The sequence below is a fragment of the Peromyscus maniculatus genome, chromosome 2 (assembly GCF_049852395.1).
Source record: "Peromyscus maniculatus bairdii isolate BWxNUB_F1_BW_parent chromosome 2, HU_Pman_BW_mat_3.1, whole genome shotgun sequence".
Classification (NCBI taxonomy): Eukaryota; Metazoa; Chordata; class Mammalia; order Rodentia; family Cricetidae; genus Peromyscus; species Peromyscus maniculatus.
In genome coordinates this window covers 2,955,311-2,961,310 of record NC_134853.1, presented here as the reverse complement: position 1 = coordinate 2,961,310, position 6,000 = coordinate 2,955,311, and positions in this window count along the sequence as shown.

Below are 6,000 nucleotides of genomic sequence, written 5' to 3'. Positions count from 1 at the left end.
GATCTGGTTAGAAAAAAGAGGTAAAAAAACATAACTCTTCCCAAAGGAGATGTGCCCCCACTTCTCAGCTCTGGGTATGGGAAGCCTCTCAGACAGTAACTGTGCCCTGAAAGGAACTCGACAATTTAATTTAGACTTGATTTCAGAAGCTTCCTATATGGAAGTGACAACAGAAATCCTTCCAAGTTCAACAGCTCTAAGAAGACAGAGCTGGAGAAAACCTACCGAGACTTCTCACTCATGGAGTCCCCAGAAGGGTCCTTGCTCAGGAGCTCTGAAAGGGAAAAACAGAGTCTGTTCCCAGCAACAAAAACCTATGACAGAGGCCACATGGGTCTTCATGCCAAGCTCAAGAGAGCCATCTACAAAATGGAGCTCTGTCAGACTTTAAGTGATCAATTATATTCTTGAATATGATTATTAGATATATTAGAATATGTTAGAAGAGATATCAGCATGGAAAAATGGTATTATACCATCTATTCAAGTGTCAACTGAGTTTAAATGAAATATTGTTGTTTCATTGAAAAGTTTACCTGTATAAAACAAGAATAACGATTTGGAGCTGGGGAATATTTTCTGAGTTATAACATACTCTGTGAATTAATAGAAATTTGACATCACAAAGAGGCAAAGTTATGGGATTTGGCCCCCAAATCTGGTTGACTTCTGATGATTTTGTCTAATCTTAAGATGATTGACGGGTATTATTACTATTATTATTATTATTATTTTGTCTTACTTTTCTTTACTATCCTCTGCCTACCTGACTTCCTTATTCCTTCCTTCCTTCCTTTTCTTCCTTTTCTTAGTATTCATCAGGTTTCTACCTAGCTCTGATCATTTCCTCAAGTTATCTCTTTACCAAGGGATCAGAAAGCTAGGTCATTGTTCTGGACATGCCAGTGTGAAGATCTGTGACAGGGAGACACCACCGTTAATGATGAGATGTCTCCAATAAGACTTTACCCAGCATTGACTCTGGTAGAGACTAGATCTCTCATGCCAGGATGCAGGGCCAGAACTCCTTCATAAGCCCATATATGAGGTCAAACACATAGAAGACCTTTGAGTCCATTTGAAAGACAGCAAACAAAACAAAAGATGGACATTTATTTGAACACCTTTGAGGTTCACTATTCCAGTCTTAGCTATTGTATTAGTTATTTTTCTTAATATTGTGACAAAATGTCCGACAAAATCAACTTAAGAAAGGAACAGCTGTTTCTGTATGATCTGAAGATGCAGTCCACTATAGTGTGGTGTGGGTGACAGGGCCATGAGGTACGGGCACACTGCATTCACAGGAAGCAGTGAAATGTGTGCTTGCCTTTTTCCTTTTTATTTAGTGTGGAGCCCTGGATAGTGCTGTTGACATTTTCATGAAGTGTCTTTTCTCCTCACTCAAATATCTCTAAAATACCTTCACCGACACTATCAGGGGTGTGTCTCCTAGGTGACTCTAAAGTCCAGGCAAGATGACAATAAAGATCAGCTATCACAATATATGTTATTTCTCTTTTGCTTTGATAAGTAACAAAATCAAAAAGCTGAAAAGCCCGAAGTCTGTCATTTTACAGCCCCCAAATGCTGTCTCATTATTTAGTATTCTCCAATATTAATTTTTAAATTATTTTTATTTCTTTATTCTGTGGGATGGGGGAGCCCACATGATGGAAGGAAAGAGCTAAGTTGTCCATTCTCCAATGTTTGAGTTAAAGAATTGAACCAATCAAAGAGTAGGGGATTTTTGAGATTGGTAAATTGAAACTCTGAGGGAAAATTTAGGAGGAAATTACATTTTTTAAAAAAACCTTGGGAAAAAATTAAGTAATAAATGAAACATTGAGTGAGGAAAAACATAAAGTGCTAGAAAAAAAAAGTAAGGGGGTGCCCAGATAACTGAAGGCAAGGCTCCCCTGGGAAAAATCCTTACAATGAAGTCACCCTTGGCAGGATCCCGAGAAAGCAGATGTTAGGCAATAGAGTCTCCTGCTAGAATTATCTTGTAGCATAAAGTATCCTAACTTCAGATGAGTGAGAATTTACCAGGTTCCATCCACACCACCACACAAAACAGGCGAGGTGGTACATCCTGGACTCCATGAGATCCTGTCCTGAATGAATAGGTAGACAGACAGACAGATAGGTAGGTAGATAGACAGACAGATGGATAAACAGAACAAGACCAGAAAAAAATGGAACCAGAGACATGGCTCAGTGGTTAAGAGTGCTTTCTGATCTTCCAGAGGACCCATGTTCAGTTCCAGCATCAGCATCCAGCAGTTTACAACCACTTGTAACTCCAGCTCCAGGGGATTTGACATCTTCCTCTGGCTTTCACACACACACACACACACACACACACACACACAAATAAAAAGAAATCATTTTTGAAAATTGAAGCAAAGAATAGAAAGTGGTATTACTTCTTACAGCAGCAATTAAACCTTATTTGAAATAACTGGAGTCCACTAACACATAGATTTGGGAAGTCAGCAACTGCAATGAATTCCTAAGAGTAAAAAGATCACTCTTGAATTTGTTATTTAGTCTAGAATGTTACATTTTGAAGACAGCCTCTCTGGCCTCCACAGCTTTGCTGGAACTTAGTGTTCTGTGCAAGATAGATGCCCTGATCTCCCATTATCATCCTAATAACCTTTAGCAACAATATTAAAAATCTTTCCTTAAGGGAAGAAGAAACTGGCTGTTTGTAACATAGGTCTTAAGGATGCCCATGTAGTCACTGAACTTGGAAATGTTAAATACAGCAGCCAGACCCACTGCTGAAAGATGGCCGCTCTTCTCAGTCTTGTATATCCAATGTAAAGAATGCTGGAGGAAACCATCCTGTGTGGTCTTGAGCAATTTGCTACACCTCTGAGGCTTGTTTTCTCAACTATAAATTGTGAATTAAATACCTACATCACTAAGTGGCTGTGAGAAATTAATGAGATGTTTACAACACACTTAACAAAATGCCTACAACAGAGACGTGGCTTCGGCTTGGTAATAACCGTAATAACAACTTAGCTCTGCTTTGAGGAGACTCTTGCCTGGGAATACTTTCCGGGTGGAGGCCTGATATAAGCAGGGAAGAGAATTCCAGGAAGCAGAGTCCAGGAATGACTGGACTAGTCTACCTGACTAGAAGAAGGAAGTGGGAAGGAGCTGTTCTGACAGAGCAACCAGAAAGGGGTGGGAAGAGACAATAAGAATAACCAGAGCTCATAGGTACTGTCTGCTAATGGTCTGTAGACATACACCATATTTTGACTATAGACTTCAGGGAATTCTTAAATATGGACGGGAACTGCCAGGTAAGTTACCCAGTCTTTCTTTATACACAGCAAACAAAGGGCTGGAAAGATTAAATTTATTTCCCTTAGCTCCATGATTTCTCAGTGAGAAGGATTTAGAATTGTTTTTCTTTCTTTCTCTTTTGTTGTTGTTCTTGTTTTGATGGTTTGTTTTCATTTGTTTGTTTGTTTTTCAACATAGGGCTTCTCTGTGTAACAGCCTTGGCTCTCCTGGGACTGGCTCTGGAGACCAGGCTGGCTTTGAACTTCCAGAGATCTGCCTGCCTTGGCCTCCAAAGTGCTGGAACTAAAGGTGCGCTTCACCACTGCTGGGCTCAGAATTGCCCTTTTGACTCTGCTTTTTTTTTTTCTCTTCCTTCCTTCCTTCTTTCCTTCCTTCCTTCCTTCCTTCCTTCCTTCCTTCCTTCCTTCCTTCCTTCCTTCCCTCTCCCTCCTTCCCTTCCCTTCCTTCCTCCTCCCTCCCCTCTCCTCCCTCCCTCCCTCCCTCCCTCCCTCCCTCCCTCCCTCCCTCCTTCCTTCCTTCCTTCCTTCCTTCCTTCCTTCCTTCCTTCCTTCCTTCCCTCTTCCTCCTCTCTCCCCTCTTCTCCCTCTCCCTCCCTTTTTTCCTATGTCTTTACTCCCTCTACCATACAAAAATGAAAAATTCTCCCTGAAATGCTTAGAAATGTCCGAAGGAAGGCTCTCAGTTAAGGAACAAGGAGGGGCTGGAGGTCAAGAGCACCTGTTACTGTTGGGGCGTTCAACCCCTCCAGAGGCTGTGCATAGCTGCCTGTAACTCCAGCTCCAGGGGATTTGTGACCTTCTTCAGATGTCTTCCCACACCCACACTCACTGCTATATACCTAGACACAGACACACCTAATTTTAAAATAAGGGTTTTTTGCTTGTTTGTTTGAAAGAAGAACAAGGAAGAAGAGCAGAAAGCTAAACGATCCACGTGGGTCTCAATCTGTTTCTTTAGTTTTCTCTTACGTCTGTGGAAACTCAAGACCACGGCAAAAACATTTCTAAGGAGGGTTCACAGTACTAGATAGAGTTCATACCTGGATTATATGATGGAACTAAAGGGATGATCTTAGTAATCTCAATGAAAACGATAGTTTTTTACTAATTGTGTTTCCTCTATGTGCTAGATGATACATTGACTCCCCAGGGTATTATCATTGTTACCCAAGACAATTAATTCTGTGAGGTGGTAGTCATTGTTTCAACCAATTTTTTTATAGGCAGACTGGGATTAAGAGACATTGAATTACTTCCCATACTGATGGAGAAAACAATTGTTATACCTAGCCTCAAAAGCTAGTTGTACCTGGTTCATTAGAAAATATTAGTAGTTCTTGAATACTGAAATCCCAGGACTTCTTTTGTATTTAGAATTTATTGAAAGGGAGGCTGGAGAGATGATGGTGGCTCAAGGGTCAAGAGCACACACTGCTCTTGTGAAGGACCCGAGTTCAGTTCCCAGCAGACATCTGGGCAGCTCAAACCTGCCTGTAACTCCAGCTCCTGGGAATCTGGTGCACCTCTGTCCTCTAAGAGTAAATGCACTCATTTGTACACACACCAGCACCCACACCCACATACATATAATTAAAAATAAATAAATATATATATATATATATATATATATATATATATATATATATATATATATATATATTGAAGGGGAACCTCTAAACCATAAAAATGAAAAATTAAATATAAAAACATTCAATTACCAGTAACAATTAGAATTTGAACACACAATGAAAGAGCTTTATATAAATGTGACACAATGTGTATGAAAATTATATGGAGAGCTGGGCGGTGGTGGCGCACGCCTTTAATCCCAGCACTCGGGAGGCAGAGCCAGGTGGATCTCTGTGAGTTCAAGGCCAGCCTGGGCTACCAAGTGAGTTCCAGGAAAGGCGCAAAGCTACACAGAGAAACCCTGTCTCGAAAAACCAAAGAAAAAAAAAAAGAAGAAAGAAAAAAGAAAATTATATGGAAAAAATTAAAAACCTTGACAAGACACCCAAGAAGACCAAAATAAATGGATGAACGATCTGAATACATGAGTAGGAAGATTCAGGATTGCCACATATCGGTTCCTCATCCCTTGATCAACAGCTTCAGTGTGAGAGCTCAGCAAGGTTTTGTACATGGCAACAGCTGATTCCAGGCTGATGTGGGAAGACAAAAGACAGTATCTACAAGCTTGTGTTAAAGAACAAAATGGAAGAACTGACACTACCCAGCTTCAGGACCTACTCCGAAGCTATACCAATTAAGACAGTGGAGTTGGTCAAAGAACAGACAGACAGAACAGAATAGACAGCCTTGAACTAGACTTCTGCAAAATGGACAAAAGAGCAGTGACGAAAAGATAGTCTTTTCAACAAATAATGCTAGCCCTGTTTATCCACATGCAAATATATGAATCTAATCTAAATCGTATATAATTCACAAAAATTAACTCACAATTGGATGCAGATCCGATATAAATGCAAAACTATAAAACTCCTAAAGTTATAAAGGAGAAAACATCAGCGACCTTCAGTCTGGTAATGACTCTTTAGATACAATGTTCAATGCATGATACGTGAAGGAAAAGTAGGTGAGCTGGGTTCCATTATACTTAAAAACTGCTTTGTACTCACAGAGACTGTGGCAGCACACACAGCGCCTGCACAGG